This window comes from Oncorhynchus gorbuscha, linkage group LG16, assembly GCF_021184085.1.
Source record: "Oncorhynchus gorbuscha isolate QuinsamMale2020 ecotype Even-year linkage group LG16, OgorEven_v1.0, whole genome shotgun sequence".
Lineage (NCBI taxonomy): Eukaryota > Metazoa > Chordata > Actinopteri > Salmoniformes > Salmonidae > Oncorhynchus > Oncorhynchus gorbuscha.
The window spans coordinates 96,806,917-96,829,318 of record NC_060188.1 but is presented as its reverse complement, the minus strand read 5'-3'; the positions used below and the strand labels follow the sequence as shown (position 1 = coordinate 96,829,318).

General features: G+C 45.2%; 1 protein-coding gene across 1 annotated transcript in view; it reads right to left on the bottom strand.

Annotated features, from left to right (window-relative positions):
* The window catches only part of LOC124000353 (phospholipid phosphatase-related protein type 1), a 149,503-nt gene that overhangs the window by 107,509 nt on the left and 19,592 nt on the right, over positions 1-22,402 (bottom strand). The gene's annotated exons all lie outside the window — the stretch shown is intronic.

Sequence of the window (22,402 nt, the reverse complement as noted above, 5' to 3'; positions counted from 1 at the left end):
GTGGGAATACCACACAGGATAGAGGGGCTTCATGGGAATACCACACAGGATAGAGGGGCTTCATGGGAATACCACACAGGATAGAGGCGCTTCATGGGAATACCACACAGGATAGAGGGGCTTCATGGGAATACCACACAGGATAGAGGGGCTTCATGGGAATACCACACAGGATAGAGGGGTTTCATGGGAATACCACACAGGATAGAGGGGCTTCATGGGAATACCACACAGGATAGAGGGGCTTCATGGGAATACCACACAGGATAGAGGGGCTTCATGGGAATACCACACAGGATAGAGGGGCTTACAACACACAGGATAGAGGGGCTTACAACACACAGGATAGAGTGGCTTATAACACACAGGATAGAGGGGCTTACAACACACAGCATAGAGGGGCTTCATGGGAACAATATGACACTTCTCTCCTGCTGTATACATAGATGATTAACCAAATAGACTAGTCGAGTCTTGAAATCGATTCACGACTCCAGGAACTTAGGAATCAGGGAATCAGAATGGACACCGACATATACTCTCCTTCTCTCACTGAGAAAACAGAGCTGATGACGGGTGGAGGAACACAGGACAGGAAGAGAGCTGATGACGGGTGAAGGAACACAGGACAGGAAGAGAGCTGATGACAGGTGGAGGAACACAGGACAGGAAGAGAGCTGATGACAGGTGGAGGAACACAGGACAGGAAGAGAGTTGATGACAGGTGGAGGAACACAGGACAGGAAGAGAGCTGATGACAGGTGGAGGAACACAGGACAGGAAGAGAGCTGATGACAGGTGGAGGAACACAGGACAGGAAGAGAGCTGATGACAGGTGGAGGAACACAGGACAGGAAGAGAGCTGATGACAGGTGGAGGAACACAGGACAGGAAGAGAGCTGATGACAGGTGGAGGAACACAGGACAGGAAGAGAGCTGATGACAGGTGGAGGAACACAGGACAGGAAGAGAGCTGATGACAGGTGGAGAAACACAGGACAGGAAGAGAGCTGATGACAGGTGGAGGAACACAGGACAGGAAGAGAGCTGATGACAGGTGGAGGAACACAGGACAGGAAGAGAGTTGATGACGGGTGGAGGAACACAGGACAGGAAGAGAGTTGATGACAGGTGGAGGAACACAGGACAGGAAGAGAGCTGATGACAGGTGGAGGAACACAGGACAGGAAGAGAGCTGATGACAGGTGGAGGAACACAGGACAGGAAGAGAGTTGATGACAGGTGGAGGAACACAGGACAGGAAGAGAGCTGATGACAGGTGGAGGAACACAGGACAGGAAGAGAGCTGATGACGGGTGGAGGAACACAGGACAGGAAGAGGAGAGAGAAGAGAACAGAGAACTGACATGACTGAGTGATGTTATAACTAATGTGGCAGATAATGAGTTCTGACATGAGAGAGGCTGTGATTGATTCCACACACACACACACACACACACACACACACACACACACACACACACACACACACACACACACACACACACACACACACACACACACACACACACACACACACACACACACACACACACACACACACACACTCACAAGTGCACACGCGCACACACACACACACTCACACTCACACTCACACACACACACACACACACAAGGAGGAGAGGAAATGCCTCATACCAAACGGCTGGGTCTAATCGTCAATGCTGATTGGTTATAACCCCATTCCAGCCAGTGTCTATTCCACAAGTTGCCAACGGCTAAATCTACGACGTTAAAATGCCCAGTCAGACAATGTATAGCTTGTAAAACTGTAAAAAGCATCTAGACATTATCTCCCCTTTCTTTTAGACTTGCAATTGGTTTGCAACAGCTGAGATTTGAATACATCTTGCTGTCTGTCCCTCTGATATTTCCTACATTGTTTCAATATTGAAATTGGATCTCCAGCTGTCCCATAGTAATGATCGTGTCGGGAGTCGGGACGAGACATACAGGCAGCTTTTCTCAACCAGTTGAAATCATGAATCAGTATAATTTTTATGGATCTATACACAAATACATGTCAATAGAAACCAGGTCAAAGCAAACCAAGTGCAGCTAGTTTACAGTCTTTCAGCTCCCGTGTGAAGTGACTGTGTTAGCTGTGTTGTTAACTGTGTTAGCTGTGTTGTTTAGCTGTGTTGTTGGCTGTGTTGTTGGCTGTGTTGTTGGCTGTGTTGTTTAGCTGTATTGTTGGCTGTGTTGTTTAGCTGTGTTGTTAGCAGTGTTGTTTAGCTGTGTTGTTTGGCTGTGTTGTTGGCTGTGTTGTTGGCTGTGTTGTTGGCTGTGTTGTTTAGCTGTGTTGAACGACTGGGTCACGTCCAAAGATACAGAACAACTGGGTCGTGTCTCTGGCAACCGAACCAACAGAACAAACATCCAGCTGGCTTGGGTAACAACCTTAGATTTGTGTCGGGACTATATCTCGTGGAAGGATGAAATAGTAAAGTTTATGAAAATATGTCAATCATTATTTGAATATGTTGGTAACCCGTTGTATAAAAGTGATAATTGAAGCTCGTCTGGAGGTTAGTTAACACAGTGTTCAAAGAAGGGCCAGATGTATACAGAATGGTGTCGTCTGCGTAGAGGTGGATCAGGGAATTGCCAGCAACAAGAGCAACATCATTGATGTATACAGAGAAGAGAGTCGGCCCGAGAATTGAACCCTGTGGCACCCCCATAGAGACTGCCAGAGGTCCGGACAACAGGCCCTCCGATTTGACACACTGAACTCTGTCTGAGAAGTAGTTGGGGAACCAGGCGAGGCAACCATTTGAGAAACCAAGGCTGTTGAGTCTGCCGATGAGGATGTGGTGATTGACAGAGTCGAAAGCCTTGGCCAGGTCGATAAATACAGCTGCACACTATTGTGTCTTATCGATGGCAGTTATGATATAATTTAGGACCTTGAGCGTGGCTGAGGTGCACCCATGACCAGCTCTGAAACCAGGTTGCATAGCGGAGAAGGTATGGTGGGATTCAAAATGGTCGGTAATCTGTTTGTTAACTTGGCTTTCGAAGACCTTAGAGATGCAGGGTAGGATGGATATAGGTCTGTAGCAGTTTGGGCAAGAGTGTCACCCCCTTTGAAGAGGGGGATGATCGCGGCAGCTTTCCAATCTTTGGAAATCTCAGACGACACGAAAGAGAGGTTGAACAGGCTCGTAATAAGGGTTGCAACAATTTCAGCAGATCATTTTAGAAAGAAAGGGTCCAGATTGTCTAGCCCGGCTGATTTGTAGGGGTTCAGATTTTGCAGCTCTTTCAGAACATCAGCTATCTGGATATGGGTGAAGGAGAAATGGTGGGGGCTTTGGCGGATTGCTGTGGAGGGTGCTAGGCAGTTGACCAGGGGTAGGGATAGTGAGGTGGAAAGCATGGCCAGCCGTAGAGAAATGCTTTTTGAAATTCTCTATTATAGTGGATTTGTCAGTTGTAACAGTGTTTCCTAGCCTCAGAGCAGTGGGCAGATGGGAGGAGGTGTTCTTATTCTCCATGGACTTTACAGTGTCCCAAAACTTTTGGGAATTAGTGCTACAGGATGCAAATTTCTGTTTGAAAAAGCTAGCCTTAGCTTTCCTAACTGCCTGTGTATATTGGTTCCTAACTTCCCTGAAAAGTTGAATATCACGGGGGCTATTCGATGCTAATGCAGTACGCCACAGGATGTTTTTGTGCTGGTCAAGGGCAGACAGGTCTGGAATGAACCATATATTCTCCAAACACCATATTTTCTCCGGCATTATCACTTAATTGTCACACTAAAACAAACACACTGTGATTATTGCAGTAAACTACATCCACAGGTCTGAGTCTCTTAATGTCTACAGAGTAAACTACATCCACAGGTCTGAGTCTCTTAATGTCTACAGATTAAACTACATCCACAGGTCTGAGTCTCTTAATGTCTACAGATTAAACTACATCCACAGGTCTGAGTCTCTTAATGTCTACAGATTAAACTCCATCCACAGGTCTGAGTCTCTTAATGTCTACAGATTAAACTACATCCACAGGTCTGGGTATCGCAATATTATATTTTTTCCATGGCAAAAATGGAAAACACGAAGCAGACCTTTTCTTTGGTCCTTTACAAACCTGCTGTATGTAAAATATTGTGTGCTATAGCTTGGAAAATAACCTCTCTGGGCTAGGGGGCAGTAGTAAACAAGAAAACAAACTAATGTGACTGGATGACAACATAATGAACATCAGGGCTGTTCTCCTAAAGAAGATAAATCTGCTTTGTGTTTTGTTTCCTTGCCACGATACTAATGTGTATCGCGATATACAGCAGAGCACCCACAATACCTGTCTGTTGTCTCACTAAAACACAGACACAGGAGAGAGTTCTGCCTGTTGGTTGTCTCACTAAAACACAGACACAGGAGAGAGTTCTGTCTGTCTGTTGTCTCACTAAAACACAGACACAGGAGAGAGTTCTGTCTGTCTGTTGTCTCACTAAAACACAGACACAGGAGAGAGTTCTGCCTGTTGGTTGTCTCACTAAAACACAGACACAGGAGAGAGTTCTGCCTGTTGTCTCACTAAAACACAGACACAGGAGAGAGTTCTGCCTGTTGTCTCACTAAAAGCCATTTTATTTGGGTTGTGTCGACACTTGCGGTGATCTATGATACTATTATCTCTACAGAGTGCTGTTCAACACCCTCTGCTTCAGTTTCGAGTTGTATTAGTCATCTGTACCAGATACGTGTGGTATTCACCGCCCAACCAAATGCTTACTAGCAGGTTCCTTCTCGACAACGAAAAAACAATAAGACATAATAAAAATGATGAACATAAAGTAGATGTCTCAGTGGAATAAATATTTTAGCATACGAATAATACAGGGGAGTACAGTCTATAGTCCAATATTTACAGTCTATAGTCCAATATTTACAGTCTATAGTCCAATATTTACAGTCTATAGTTCAATATTTACAGTCTATAGTCCAATATTTACAGTCTATAGTCCAATATTTACAGTCTATAGTCCAATATTTAGTCTATAGTCCAATATTTACAGTCTATAGTTCAATATTTACAGTCTATAGTCCAATATTTACAGTCTATAGTCCAATATTTACAGTCTATAGTCCAATATTTACAGTCTATAGTCCAATATTTAGTCTATAGTCCAATATTTACAGTCTATAGTCCAATATTTACAGTCTATAGTCCAATATTTACAGTCTATAGTTCAATATTTACAGTCTATAGTCCAATATTTACAGTCTATAGTCCAATATTTACAGTCTATAGTCCAATATTTACAGTCTATAGTCCAATATTTACAGTCTATAGTCCAATATTTACAGTCTATAGTCCTATGTTTACAGTCTATAGTCCAATATTTACAGTCTATAGTCCAATATTTACAGTCTATAGTCCAATATGTACAGTCTATAGTCCAATATTTACAGTCTATAGTCCAATATTTACAGTCTATAGTCCAATATCTACAATCTATGGTCCAATATTTACAGTCTATAGTCCAATATTTACAGTCTATAGTCCAATATTTACAGTCTATAGTCCAATGTTTACAGTCTATAGTCCAATATTTACAATCTACAGTCCAATATTTACAGTCTATAGTCCAATATTTACAATCTATGGTCCAATATTTACAATCTATAGTCCAATATTTACAGTCTATAGTCCAATATTTACAGTCTATAGTCCAATATTTACAGTCTATAGTCCAATATTTACAATCTATTGTCCAATATTTACAGTCTATAGTCCAATATTTACAGTCTATAGTCCAATATTTACAGTCTATAGTCCAATATTTACAGTCTATAGTTCAATATTTACAGTCTATAGTCCAATATTTACAGTCTATAGTCCAATATTTACAGTCTATAGTCCAATATTTACAGTCTATAGTCCAATATGTACAGTCTATAGTCCAATATTTACAGTCTATAGTCCAATATTTACAGTCTATAGTCCAATATCTACAATCTATGGTCCAATATTTACAGTCTATAGTCCAATATTTACAGTCTATAGTCCAATATTTACAGTCTATAGTCCAATGTTTACAGTCTATAGTCCAATATTTACAATCTACAGTCCAATATTTACAGTCTATAGTCCAATATTTACAGTCTATAGTCCAATATTTACAATCTATGGTCCAATATTTACAATCTATAGTCCAATATTTACAGTCTATAGTCCAATATTTACAGTCTATAGTCCAATATTTACAGTCTATAGTCCAATATTTACAATCTATTGTCCAATATTTATAGTCTATAGTCCAATATTTACAATCTATAGTCCAATATTTACAGTCTATAGTCCAATATTTACAGTCTATAGTCCAATATTTACAATCTATAGTCCAATATTTACATGTGTATTGGGGGGGGGGGTTGTGGTGTGTGTGATGCATGAATGTATATGTGTGTGTGTGTGTGTGTGTGTGTGTGTGTGTGTGTGTGTGTGTGTGTGTGTGTGTGTGTGTGTGTGTGTGTGTGTGTGTGTGTGTGTGTGTGTGTGTGTGTGTGTGTGTGTGTGTGTGTGTGTGTGTGTGTGTGTGTGTGTGTGTGTGTGCTAAGCTGTGTAGAATCAGAGTAGGTGGTCAGTCCAGTTCAAGTGTTCAACAGTCTGATGGTTTGTAGATAGAAACTGTCTCTGAGCCTGTTGGTATCAGACCTCATGCTCTGATACTGTCTGATGGTTAGAAGATAGAAACTGTCTCTGAGCCTGTTGGTATCAGACCTCATGCTCTGATACCATCTGCCTGACGGTAAGGGAGAGAACAGCTCGTGGCATGTGGCATTCTTGATGATTCTGCAGCCTTCGTCAGGCACCGTTTCAAGTCTGTGTCCTGGATGGGTGGGAGCACGGACCCAGTGATGTACTGGGCTGTCTTTACTACCTGCTGGAGGGCCACGGTCGCAGTGATGTACTGGGCTGTCTTCACTACCTGCTGGAGGGCCACGGTCCCAGTGATGTACTGGGCTGTCTTCACTACCTGCTGGAGGGCCACGGTCCCAGTGATGTACTGGGCTGTCTTCACTACCTGCTGGAGGGCCATGGTCCCAGTGATGTACTGGGCTGTCTTCACTACCTGCCTGAGGGCCACGGTCCCAGTGATTCTTTAAGGAACACCTAGGATAGGATAAAGTAATCCTTCTCACCCCCCCTCCCCCCCCCTTAAAATATTTAGATGCACTATTGTAAAGTGGTTGTTCCACTGGATGTCATAAGGTGAATGCACCAATTTGTAAGTCGCTCTGGATAAGAGCGTCTGCTAAATGACTTAAATGTAAATGTAAAAATGTACTGGGCTGTCCCTCCTCTCCCCTGTAACTATTCACCAGGTCCCTCCTCTCCCCTGTAACTATTCCCCAGGTCCCTCCTCTCCCCTGTAACTATTCCCCAGGCCCCTCCTCTCCCCTGTAACTATTCCCCAGGTCCCTCCTCTCCCCTGTAACTATTCCCCAGGTCCCTCCTCTCCCATGTAACTATTCCCCAGGTTCCTCCTCTCCCCTGTAACTATTCCCCAGGTCCCTCCTCTCCCCTGTAACTATTCCCCAGGTCCCTCCTCTTGTCATGCAGGTGAAAGAGGACCCAAAAGCGACTTGGCGAAAACAGAGTCTTTAATCCAGTAAAGTAAATTCAATCAAAAAACACAACTTTCACTCGAAATGACGAGGACAAACTGGAGACTCGATCTTGAACAGCAGGTGAACAGCAGGTTGCCTCGGGAAGGCACTTGAACCAAACAGACTCAGACACCTGCTCACCACGCAGCATCTGAGGAAAACACGACACGACAGGGCGATACACAAACACAGCACGGTGAATTCTAGACAAGGAACCGACAGGGCAGAAACGAATAACAAGGAGAGAAATAGGGACTCTAATCAGGGAAAAGGATCGGGAACAGGTGTGGGAAGACTAAATGATTGATTAGGGGAATAGGAACAGCTGGGAGCAGGAACGGAACGATAGAGAGAAGAGAGAGCGGGAGAGTGAGAGAGGGAGGGGGAGAGAGAGGGATAGAAAGAGGGAAAGAACCTAATAAGACCAGCAGAGGGAAACGAATAGAAGGAGAAGAACAGGGACAAGGCATGATAATCAATGACAAAACATGACAGTACCCCCCACTCACCGAGCGCCTCCTGGCGCACTCGAGGAGGAATCCTGGCGGCAACGGAGGAAATCATCAATGAGTGAACGGTCCAGCACGTCCCGAGACGGAACCCAACTCCTCTCCTCAGGACCGTAACCCTCCCAATCCACTAAATATTGGTGACCCCGTCCCCGAGAACGCATGTCCATGATCTTATGTACCTTGTAAATAGGTGCGCTCTCGACAAGGACGGGAGGGGGGGAGGGAAGACGAACGGGAGTGCGAAGAAAGGGCTTGACACAGGAGACATGGAAGACAGGATGGACGCGACGAAGATGTCGCGGAAGAAGCAGTCGCACAGCGACAGGATTGACGACCTGGGAGACACGGAACGGACCAATGAACCGCGGAGTCAACTTACGAGAAGCTGTCGTAAGAGGAAGGTTGCGAGTGGAAAGCCACACTCTCTGGCCGCAACAATACCTTGGACTCTTAATCCTGCGTTTATTGGCGGCTCTCACAGTCTGTGCCCTGTAACGGCAAAGTGCAGACCTCACCCTCCTCCAGGTGCGCTCACAACGTTGGACAAACGCTTGAGCGGAGGGAACGCTGGACTCGGCAAGCTGGGATGAGAACAGAGGAGGCTGGTAACCCAGACTACTCTGAAACGGAGATAACCCGGTCGCAGACGAAGGAAGCGAATTGTGAGCGTATTCTGCCCAGGGGAGCTGTTCTGCCCAAGACGCAGGGTTTCTGAAAGAAAGGCTGCGTAGTATGCGACCAATCGTCTGATTGGCCCTCTCTGCTTGACCGTTAGACTGGGGATGAAACCCGGAAGAGAGACTGACGGACGCACCAATCAAACGTCAGAACTCCCTCCAAAACTGTGACGTGAATTGCGGGCCTCTGTCTGAAACGGCGTCTAACGGGAGGCCATGAATTCTGAATACATTCTCGATAATGATTTGTGCCGTCTCCTTAGCGGAAGGAAGTTTAGCGAGGGGAATGAAATGTGCCGCCTTAGAGAACCTATCGACAACCGTAAGAATCACAGTCTTCCCCGCAGACAAAGGCAGACCGGTAATGAAGTCTAGGGCGATGTGAGACCATGGTCGAGAAGGAATGGGGAGCGGTCTGAGACGACCGGCAGGAGGAGAGTTACCCGACTTAGTCTGCGCGCAGTCCGAACAAGCAGCCACGAAACGGCGCGTGTCACGCTCCTGAGTCGGCCACCAAAAGCGCTGGCGAATAGACGCAAGAGTGCCTCGAACACCGGGATGACCAGCTAACTTGGCAGAGTGAGCCCACTGAAGAACAGCCAGACGAGTGGAAACAGGAACGAAAAGGAGGTTACTAGGACAAGCGCGCGGCGACGCAGTGTGCGTGAGTGCTTGCTTAACCTGTCTTTCAATTCCCCAGACTGTTAACCCGACAACACGCCCATAAGGAAGAATCCCCTGGGGATCAGTAGAAGCCACAGAAGAACTAAACAGACGGGATAAGGCATCAGGCTTGGTGTTCTTGCTACCCGGACGGTAAGAAATCACAAACTCGAAACGAGCGAAAAACAACGCCCAACGAGCTTGACGGGCATTAAGTCGTTTGGCAGAACGGATGTACTCAAGGTTCTTATGGTCTGTCCAAACGACAAAAGGAACGGTCGCCCCCTCCAACCACTGTCGCCATTCGCCTAGGGCTAAGCGGATGGCGAGCAGTTCACGGTTACCCACATCATAGTTGCGCTCAGATGGCGACAGGCGATGAGAAAAATAAGCGCAAGGATGAACCTTATCGTCAGACTGGAAGCGCTGGGATAGAATGGCTCCCACGCCTACCTCTGAAGCGTCAACCTCGACAATGAATTGTCTAGTGACGTCAGGAGTAATGAGGATAGGAGCGGACGTAAAACGTTCCTTTAGAAGATCAAAAGCTCCCTGGGCGGAACCGGACCACTTAAAACACGTCTTGACAGAAGTAAGAGCTGTGAGAGGGGCAGCAACTTGACCGAAATTACGAATGAAACGCCGATAGAAATTAGCGAAACCTAAAAAGCGCTGCAACTCGACACGTGACCTTGGAACGGGCCAATCACTGACAGCTTGGACCTTAGCGGAATCCATCTGAATGCCTTCAGCGGAAATAACGGAACCGAGAAAAGTAACGGAGGAGACATGAAAAGAGCACTTCTCAGCCTTTACGTAGAGACAATTCTCTAAAAGGCGCTGTAGAACACGTCGAACGTGCTGAACATGAATCTCGAGTGACGGAGAAAAAATCAGGATATCGTCAAGATAGACAAAAACAAAGATGTTCAGCATGTCTCTCAGAACATCATTAACTAATGCCTGAAAAACAGCTGGCGCATTGGCGAGACCAAACGGCAGAACCCGATACTCAAAATGCCCTAACGGAGTGTTAAACGCCGTTTTCCACTCGTCCCCCTCTCTGATGCGCACGAGATGGTAAGCGTTACGAAGGTCCAACTTAGTAAAGCACCTGGCTCCCTGCAGAATCTCGAAGGCTGATGACATAAGGGGAAGCGGATAACGATTCTTAACCGTTATGTCATTCAGCCCTCGATAATCCACGCAGGGGCGCAGAGTACCGTCCTTCTTCTTAACAAAAAGAACCCCGCCCCGGCCGGAGAGGAAGAAGGCACTATGGTACCGGCGTCAAGAGACACAGACAAATAATCCTCGAGAGCCTTACGTTCGGGAGCCGACAGAGAGTATAGTCTACCCCGAGGAGGAGTGGTCCCCGGAAGGAGATCAATACTACAATCATACGACCGGTGAGGAGGAAGGGAGTTGGCTCGGGACCGACTGAAGACCGTGCGCAGATCATGATATTCCTCCGGCACTCCTGTCAAATCGCCAGGTTCCTCCTGAGAAGTAGGGACAGAAGAAACGGGAGGGATGGCAGACATTAAACACTTCACATGACAAGAAACGTTCCAGGATAGGATAGAATTACTAGACCAATTAATAGAAGGATTATGACATACTAGCCAGGGATGACCCAAAACAACAGGTGTAAACGGTGAACGAAAAATCAAAAAAGAAATAGTCTCACTGTGGTTACCAGATACTGTGAGGGTTAAAGGTAGTGTCTCAAATCTGATACTGGGAAGATGACTACCATCTAAGGCGAACATGGGCGTAGGCTTCTCTAACTCTCTGAAAGGAATGTCATGTTTCCGAACCCATGCTTCGTCCATGAAACAACCCTCAGCCCCAGAGTCTATCAAGGCACTACATGTAGCACCCGAACCGGTCCAGCGTAGATGGACCGACAAAGTAGTACAGGATTTTGATGGAGAGACTTGAGTAGTTGCGCTCACCTGTAGCCCTCCGCTTACAGATGAGCTCTGGCTTTTACTGGACATGAATTAACAAAATGTCCAGCAACTCCGCAATAGAGGCACAGGCGGTTGGTGATCCTCCGTTCCCTCTCCTTAGTCGAGATGCGAATCCCTCCCAGCTGCATGGGCTCAGTCTCTGAGCCAGAGGAGGGAGATGGTTGCGATGCGGAGCAGGGAAACACCGTTGATGCGAGCTCTCTTCCACGAGCCCGGTGACGAAGATCTACCCGTCGTTCTATGCGGATGGCGAGAGCAATCAAAGAGTCCACATCTGAAGGAACCTCCCGGGAGAGAATCTCATCCTTAACCACTGCGTGGAGTCCCTCCAGAAAACGAGCGAGCAGCGCCGGCTCGTTCCACTCACTAGAGGCAGCAAGAGTGCGAAACTCAATAGAATAATCCGTTATGGACCGTTCACCTTGGCATAGGGAAGCCAGGGCCCTAGAAGCCTCCCTACCAAAAACTGAACGGTCAAAAACCCGAATCATCTCCTCTTTAAAGTTCTGGTACTTGTTAGAGCAATCAGCCCTTGCCTCCCAGATAGCTGTGCCCCATTCTCGAGCCCGGCCAGTAAGGAGTGAAATGACGTAAGCAACCCGAGCTCTCTCTCTAGAGTATGTGTTGGGTTGGAGAGAGAACACAATCTCACACTGCGTGAGAAAGGAGCGGCACTCAGTGGGCTGCCCGGAGTAGCAAGGTGGGTTATTAACCCTAGGTTCTGGAGGCTCGGCAGGCCAGGAAGTAACAGGTGGCACGAGACGAAGACTCTGGAACTGTCCAGAGAGGTCGGAAACCTGAGCGGCCAGGTTCTCCACGGCATGGCGAGCAGCAGACAATTCCTGCTCGTGTCTGCCGAGCATGGCTCCTTGGATCTCGACGGCAGTGTAACGAGCGTCTGAAGTCGCTGGGTCCATTCCTTGGTCGGTTCCTTCTGTCATGCAGGTGAAAGAGGACCCAAAAGCGACTTGGCGAAAACAGAGTCTTTAATCCAGTAAAGTAAATACAATCAAAAAACACAACTTTCACTCGAAATGACGAGGACAAACTGGAGACTCGATCTTGAACAGCAGGTGAACAGCAGGTTGCCTCGGGAAGGCACTTGAACCAAACAGACTCAGACACCTGCTCACCACGCAGCATCTGAGGAAAACACGACACGACAGGGCGATACACAAACACAGCACGGTGAATTCTAGACAAGGAACCGACAGGGCAGAAACGAATAACAAGGAGAGAAATAGGGACTCTAATCAGGGAAAAGGATCGGGAACAGGTGTGGGAAGACTAAATGATTGATTAGGGGAATAGGAACAGCTGGGAGCAGGAACGGAACGATAGAGAGAAGAGAGAGCGGGAGAGTGAGAGAGGGAGGGGGAGAGAGAGGGATAGAAAGAGGGAAAGAACCTAATAAGACCAGCAGAGGGAAACGAATAGAAGGAGAAGAACAGGGACAAGGCATGATAATCAATGACAAAACATGACACCTCTCCCCTGTAACTATTCCCCAGGTCCCTCCTCTCCCCTGTAACTATTCCCAGGTCCCTCCTCTCCCTTGTAACTATTCCCCAGGTCCCTCCTCTCCCCTGTAACTATTCCCCAGGTCCCTCCTCTCCCCTGTAACTATTCACCAGGTCCCTCCTCTTTCCCTGTAACTATTCACCAGGTCCCTCCTCTTTCCCTGTAACTATTCCCCAGGTCCCTCCTCTCCCCTGTAACTATTCACCAGGTCCCTCCTCTCCCCTGTAACTATTCCCAGGTCCCTCCTCTCCACTGTAACTATTCCCAGGTCCCTCCTCTCCCCTGTAACTATTCCCCAGGTCCCTCCTCTCCCCTGTAACTATTCCCCAGGTCCCTCCTCTCTCCTGTAACTATTCACCAGGTCCCTCCTCTCCCCTCTAACTATTCCCCAGGTCCCTGCTCTCCCCTGTGACTATTCCCCAGGTCCCTGCTCTCCCTGGTAACTATTCCCCAGGTCCCTCCTCTCTCCTGTAACTATTCACCAGGTCCCTCCTCTCCCCTGTAACTATTCCCAGGTCCCTCCTATCCCCTGTAACTATTCACCAGGTCCCTCCTCTCCCCTGTAACTATTCACCAGGTCCCTCCTCTCCCCTGTAACTATTCCCAGGTCCCTACTCTCCCCTGTAACTATTCCCCAGGTCCCTCCTCTCCCCTGTAACTATTCCCAGGTCCCTCATCTCCCCTGTAACTATTCCCCAGGTCCCTCCTCTCCCCTGTAACTATTCACCAGGTCCCTCCTCTCCCCTGTAACTATTCACCAGGTCCCTCCTCTCCCCTGTAACTATTCCCCAGGTCCCTCCTCTCCCCTGTAACTATCCCCCAGGTCCCTCCTCTCCCCTGTAACTATTCCCCAGGTCCCTCCTCTCCCCTGTAACTATTCCCCAGGTCCCTCCTCTCCCCTGTAACTATTCACCAAGTCCCTCCTCTTTCCCTGTAACTATTCACCAGGTCCCTCCTCTTTCCCTGTAACTATTCCCCAGGTCCCTCCTCTCCCCTGTAACTATTCACCAGGTCCCTCCTCTCCCCTGTAACCATTCCCAGGTCCCTCCTCTCCCCTGTAACTATTCCCAGGTCCCTCCTCTCCCCTGTAACTATTCCCCAGGTCCCTCCTCTCCCCTGTAACTATTCCCCAGGTCCCTCCTCTCTCCTGTAACTATTCACCAGGTCCCTCCTCTCCCCTCTAACTATTCCCCAGGTCCCTGCTCTCCCCTGTAACTATTCCCCAGGTCCCTCCTCTCCCCTGTAACTATTCCCCAGGTCCCTGCTCTCCCCTGTAACTATTCCCAGGTCCCTCCTCTCCCCTGTAACTATTCCCCAGGTCCCTCCTCTCCCCTGTAACTATTCACCAGGTCCCTCCTCCTTCCCTGTAACTATTCCCCAGGTCCCTCCTCTCCCCTGTAACTATTCCCCAGGTCCCTCCTCTCCCCTCTAACTATTCCCCAGGTCCCTGCTCTCCCCTGTAACTATTCCCCAGGTCCCTGCTCTCCCCGGTAACTATTCCCCAGGTCCCTCCTCTCCCCTGTAACTATTCACCAGGTCCCTCCTCTCCCCTGTAACTATTCCCCAGGTCCCTCCTCTCCCCTGTAACTATTCCCCAGGTCCCTGCTCTCCCCTGTAACTATTCCCAGGTCCCTCCTCTCCCCTGTAACTATTCCCGAGGTCCCTCCTCTCCCCTGTAACTATTCACCAGGTCCCTCCTCTCCCCTGTAACTATTCACCAGGTCCCTCCTCTTTCCCTGTAACTATTCCCCAGGTCCCTCCTCTCCACTGTAACTATTCCCCAGGTCCCTCCTCTCCCCTGTAACTATTCTCCAGGTCCCTCCTCTCCCCTGTAACTATTCCCCAGGTCCCTCCTTTCCCCTGTAACTATTCCCCAGGTCCTTCCTCTTTCCCTTTTATAAATAATTTTTCACCAATTTGCATAAATATTCAGTCCCTTTGCTATGAGAATCTAAATTAATCTCAGGTGCATCTTGTTTCCATTGATCATCCTTGGGATGTTTCTACAACTTGATTGGAGTCCACCTGTGGTAAATTACATTGATTGGACATGATTTGGAAAGGCACACACCTGTCTATATAAGATCCAACAGTTGACAGTGCATGTCAGAGCAAAAACCAAGGCATGAGGTAAAAGGAATTGTCCGTAGAGATCCGAGACAGGATTGTGTCGAAGCACATATCTAAGAAAGGGTACCAAAAATGTCTGCAGCATTGAAGGTCCCCCAATAACACAGTGGTCTCCATCATACTTAAATGGAAGACGTTTAGAACCACCAAGACTCTTCCTTGAGCTGGCCGCCCGGCCAAACTGAGCAATCAGGGGAGAAGGGCCTTGGTCAGGGAGGTGACCAAGAACCCAATGGTCACTCTGACAGAGCTCCAGAATTCTGCTGTGGAGATGGGAGAACCTTCCAGAAGGACAACCATCTCTGCAGTACTCCACCAATCAGGCCTTTATGGTAGAGTGGCCAGATGGAAGCCACTCCTCAGTAAAAGGCACATGACAGCCTGATTGAAGTTTGCCAAAAGGCACCTAATGGACTCACAGACCATAAGAAACAATATCCTCTGGTCTGATGAAACCAAGATTGAACTCTTTGGCCTGAACTCCAAGCGTCACGTCAAGAGGAAACCTGGCACCATCCCTACGGTGAAGCATGCTCGTGGCAGCATCATGCTATGGGGAGGATTTTCAGTGGCAGGGACTGGGAGACTAGTTGGGAAAGATGAAAGTACAGAGAGATCCTTGATAAAAACCTGCTCCAGAGTGCTCAGGACCTCAGACTGTGCTGAAGTTTTACCTTCCAACAGGACAACGACCCTAAGCACACAGCCAAGACAACGCAGGAGTGCCTTCTGAATGTCCTTGAGTGGCCCAGCCAGAGCCCGGACTTGAACCTGATCTAACATCGCTGGAGAGACCTGAAAATAGCTGTGCAGCGACACTCCCCATCCAACCTGACAGAGCTTGAGAGGATCTGCAGAGAGGAATGGGAGAAACTCCCCAAGCTTGCTGTGCCAAGCTTGTAGCGTCATACCCAAGAAGTCTCGAGGGTGTAATTGCTGCCAAAGGTGCTTCAACAAAGTACTGAGTAAAGGGTCTGAATACTTATGTAAATGTGATACATTTTTTTTTACATTGAATACATTTGTAAACATTTCTAAAAGCCTGATTTTGCTTTGTCATTATGGAGTATTGTGATGTCATTATGGGGTATTGTGATGTCATTATAGAGTATTGTGATGTCATTATGGGGTATTGTGATGTCATTATGGAGTATTGCGATGTCATTATGGAGTATTGTGATGTCATTATGGAGTATTGTGATGTCATTATGGGGTATTGTGATGTCATTATGGCGTATTGTGATGTCATTATGGAGTATTGTGATGTCATTATAGAGTATTGTGATGTCATTATGGGGTATTGTGATGTCATTATGGAGTATTGTGATGTCATTATGGCGTATTGTGATGTCATTATGGGAAATTGTGATGTCATTATGGAGTATTTGTCATGTTCTGACCTTTATTTCCTTGTTTTTGTCTTTATTTAGAATGGTCAGGGCGTGAGTTGGGGTGGGCAGTCTATGTTTTGTTTTTCGATGATTTGGGTATTTCTATGTTTCGGCCTAGTATGGTTCTCAATCAGAGGCAGGTGTCATTAGTTCTCTCTGATTGAGAATCATACTTAGGTAGCCTGGGTTTCACTGTGTTTGTGGGTGATTGTTCCTGTCTCTGTGTTTTGCACCAGATAGGGCTGGTTTGGGTTTGCACGTTTCTTGTTTTTGTTAGTTTGTTCATGTGAAGTGATTTATTAAAACAACCACGCTGCGCTTTGGTCCACCTCTCCGTCAATGGAAGAAATCCCTTACAGTATTGTGATGTCATTATGGGGTATTGTGATGTCATTATGGGGTATTGTGATGTCATTATGGGGTATTGTGATGTCATTATGGGGTATTGTGATGTCATTATGGGGTATTGTGATGTCATTATGGGGTATTGTGATGTCATTATGGAGTATTGTGATGTCATTATGGGGTATTGTGATGTCATTATGGGGTATTGTGATGTCATTATGGGGTATTGTGATGTCATTATGGGGTATTGTGATGTCATTATGGGGTATTGTGATGTCATTATGGGGTATTGTGATGTCATTATGGGGTATTGTGATGTCATTATGGAGTATTGTGATGTCATTATGGGGTATTGTGATGTCATTATGGGGTATTGTGATGTCATTATGGAGTATTGTGATGTCATTATGTGATTGTGATGTCATTATGGCGTATTGTGATGTCATTATGGAGAGTATTGTGATGTCATTATGGGGTATTGTGATGTCATTATGGTCATTATGGAGTATTGTGATGTCATTATGGCGTATTGTGATGTCATTATGGGAAATTGTGATGTCATTATGGAGTATTTGTCATGTTCTGACCTTTATTTCCTTGTTTTTGTCTTTATTTAGAATGGTCAGGGCGTGAGTTGGGGTGGGCAGTCTATGTTTTGTTTTTCGATGATTTGGGTATTTCTATGTTTCGGCCTAGTATGGTTCTCAATCAGAGGCAGGTGTTATTAGTTCTCTCTGATTGAGAATCATACTTAGGTAGCCTGGGTTTCACTGTGTTTGTGGGTGATTGTTCCTGTCTCTGTGTTTTGCACCAGATAGGGCTGGTTTGGGTTTGCACGTTTCTTGTTTTTGTTAGTTTGTTCATGTGAAGTGATTTATTAAAACAACCACGCTGCGCTTTGGTCCACCTCTCCGTCAATGGAAGAAATCCCTTACAGTATTGTGATGTCATTATGGGGTATTGTGATGTCATTATGGAGTATTGTGATGTCATTATGGGGTATTGTGATGTCATTATGGGGTATTGTGATGTCATTATGGGGTATTGTGATGTCATTATGGGGTATTGTGATGTCATTATGGGGTATTGTGATGTCATTATGGGGTATTGTGATGTCATTATGGGGTATTGTGATGGCATTATGGAGTATTGTGATGTCATTATGGGGTATTGTGATGTCATTATGGGGTATTGTGATGTCATTATGGAGTATTGTGATGTCATTATGGCGTATTGTGATGTCATCATGGAGTATTGTGATGTCATTATAGAGTATTGTGATGTCATTATGGGGTATTGTGATGTCATTATGGAGTATTGTGATGTCATTATGGCGTATTGTGATGTCATTATGGAGTATTGTGTGTAGATTGACGAGGAAAAACATGATTTAATCCATTTTAAAATAAGGCTGTAACGTAACAAAATGTGGAAAGAGTCAAGGGGTCTATCCGAATGCACTGTATATTCCTCAATGCATGAAACCTCTCTGAGTTCAGGGGTCTATCCGAATGCACTGTATATTCCTCAATGCATGAAATCTCTCCACTCTGAGTTCACAACGTTTCTGTTCCAGTGACTGGACATCAGGATACAAGTAAGAGGAGGCTGTGTAGCCAGTCTATCTATCTAGCTTGGAGACCCTGTTTTCCTTCCTCTTCTTTGTCAGCAGCCTTCGGTCATCTCGGTCAGCTGGGAACAAAGTAGTGTATGTAGTATTCCTGATCTGGGAGGCTGAGAGAAGAAGCTCCAGATTCATGACGCAGATTTGTCGGTCGTAGGAAATGATTACATGAACATTCTGAGCAAACAAAGTAATGATTCACGCAAAAAGAAAGCCCCAGAGCAAAGTGGCAAGATTACGCTCAGTGCTGCCATCTTATCATCATCATTCAGGGCCGTGTCTTGTCATTTACTTCAGCAGCGAGCTGCCTGGAAGGTATCATCAACCTGCCAGGAAGGTATCATCAACCTGCCAGGAGGCATAGCGCTGACTCTGACTGACAAGCATCTTATCATCATCATTCAGGGCCTGCCAGGAAGGTATCATCAACCAGCCAGGAGGCATAGCGCTGACTCTGACTGACAAGCATCGATACCTTTCCGGTACCACATCAACACTAGACTTTTATATATTATGTATGTTGTAATTCGTCATTATTGAGTATTTCCATCTAAAAAAGGACCCATGAGCACCAACAGTGAAGTTCATAGGAGAATATCAAATTGGTTTCCAATTAAATCAAAGAGTATATTTTAGGGAAATGAAGACATAGATCAATGTTTCAACCATTTTCCATCTTAAAAACGAGGCATAAGGAAAGACTTTGATTTCTGCATGAACAGATGGAAAAGGGTGTTAGAAAACATAAACCAGACAAGTCTTAAAACGCTGTCAGAAATGCATTAAAATACAATAGTGTTGACTTAAAGACCCCTGCCAACTCATATCAACATATATATATATATAGTTTTAGAGAAACTGTTCACCTTAAGTTATGTCTTGTAATTCCGTTACCAAAAACCCAGATATCTTGAATATCTTTTCTCATTTTCTGGTCATGAGGAGGGAGAATAATGACAGTTTACAGAAATAGCAAGCAATGGTAGACCTACCAATTAGTCCAAGTGATTTTAATAATATCAACTATGAACTATTGAGTAATTAAAACCAAAGGGTTTGAACAGGTTCAGGGAACAGAACAGAACACTTTGAGGAACAGAATCAGAACCAGGAACGAAAGTGATCTATACTGTTCCGGAACAGAATAGTTATTTTTTTTTAAGAATGGGAATGACGTCATTTTACATTCCGGGCATATTTTTTCCAGTGCCACAAAAAAATGAAACAAAGCGCCTATGCAAAGAAAACTTATTCCAGTGTCTGTCTGCCTGCCAGCTGAATATCTTTGCCACTGTGTGTGCGTGTGTAGGCTACCTGCCCCTCCGACTCCAAAGTATAGAAGCCTACTGACGTTACAAGTGTGATTCAGATATTAGGGAGAGAGTTTTAATTAGAAAAGGATGGATTAACCTTTGCAATGCTAGTTAATAATCTAAAAGTCTAAGCTGTTTGATTTAGAAGTTTACAACCCCTTTAGATGTGTGTGTGTATATATATATACACACACACACACACACACACACACACACACACACACACACACACACACACACACACACACACACACACACACACACACACACACACACACACACACACACACACACACACTTTAAGAACACCGACTCATTCAAGGGTTTATCTTTATTTTTACTATTTTCTACATTGTAGAATAAGTGCTCAGCATATGTGGGGACTCCTTCAAGACTGTTGAAAAAGCATTCCAGGTTAAGATGGTTGAGAGAATGCCAGAGTATGCAAAGCTGTCATCAAGGCTACCTTCAACAATCTCAAATATAAAATATATTTAAAAAATGTTAACACTTTTTATGGTTACTACATGATTCCATGTGTCATTTCATAGTTTTGATGGCGTCACTATTATTCTACAATGTAGAAAATAGTCAAAATAAAGAAAAACCAAACTGTTGACTGGTACTGTGTATATATATATATATATTTGTTTAATTGTATTTGATAAAATAATTACAGTTTGCCTTTACTAATATAGCCACTGGAAATGCAATGAATAAAACAATCATAATCAAATCCAATCAAATGTATTTATAAAGCCCTTCGTACAGCACACCATTAAGTTAGTTACCCACAATACATCACACCACTAAGTTAGTTACCCACAATACATCACACCACTAAATTAGTTACCCACAATACATCACACCACTAAGTTAGTTACCCACAATACATCACACCACTAAGTTAGTTACCCACAATACATCACACCACTAAGTTAGTTACCCACAATACATCACACCACTAAGTTAGTTACCCACAATACATCACACCACTAAGTTAGTTACCCACAATACATCACACCACTAAGTTAGTTACCCACAATACATCACACCACTAAATTAGTTACCCACAATACATCACACCACTTTGTTAGTTACCCACAATACATCACACCACTAAGTTAGTTACCCACAAGACATCACACCGTTAACTTAGTTACCCACAATACATCACACCATTAACTTAGTTACCCACAATACATCATACCATTAACTTAGTTACCCACAATACATCACACCATTAACTTAGTTACCCACAATAAATCACACCATTAACTTAGTTACCCACAATCAATCATTCAATCAATCAATAAAATATATTTATAAAGCCCTTCTTACATCAGCTGATGTCACAAAGTGCTGTACAGAAACCCCCCAGCCTAAAACCCCAAACAGCAAGCAATGCAGGTGTAGAAGCACGGTGGCTAGGAAAAACTCCCTAGAAAGGCCAGAACCTAGAAAGAAACCGAGAGAGGAACCAGGCTATGAGGGGTGGCCAGTCCTCTTCTGGCTGTGCCGGGTGGAGATTATAACAGAACATGACCAAGATGTTCAAATGTTCATAAATGACCAGCATGGTCAAATAATAATCGCAGTGGTTGTAGAGGGTGCAACAGGTCAGCACCTCAGGAGTAAATGTCAGCTGGCTTTTCATAGCCGATCATTAAGAGTATCTCTCCTGCTGTCTCTTAGAGAGTTGAAAACAGCAGGTCTGGGACAGGTATCATAAATGGCATAAAAAGACAGTCCAAAGGAATAAGGAATACGATGTTAAAGTGTCGTTCCTTCTGGACCACGTATTTCTGTTGCCACAGCTTCATATGAGCAGGATTCAGCACCTCTATATGGGACCTCCAGTTTGGACTGTTTCAATACAGAACCAGATCCGGTCCCTCTCATGGCTTCAAAAAACAACTATTTCGTGACTGTGTGAGAAGCTCAGCATTCAGACAGGTTGGTTACCAACTGCTTCTCTATTACGTTTATCCGGCACAATTAAGAAAATGACTTATCATGCGAGCGCTAACAATATACTTATAACATCATTTTATAATGAGCAAAAAAAGACATGGATTGAATAGGACCTTATTAAAGCTACTATGTTACATGTGTTATTACAGCCCATCCAAATCGCTATAGTAACACAAGTACACTGTATCTCTATACATTTCCACTTCTATGGAATATGTGTGAAACCTCAGATCTATAGTTTCTATGAAATACATAGATCAAATCACCATCTTCCCATCTAAGAACCTGTCAATGGTTTCACATCACAGAATGTAACGACTGTCGGCACAGATAGCTCATCAGTCAGAAGACAATGGGAATATGGATTCATTTAGTCTTTTATCTACCCAGCTCTGGCTTCAGTACTTCAAAGTACCCATGACTTAGAGAAGAGGTGGAACTACACATAGCTGTATATATGCATACTGATCAAACTGTAGGTCTACTGTATCGTTCCATGCCTTAGCTTGAGGACAGGACAGGGTTGTTGTGTGTATAGACAGGACAGGACAGGGTTGTTGTATGTATAGCCAGGACAGGACAGGGTTGTTGTGTGTATATCCAGGACAGGGTTGTTGTGTGTAT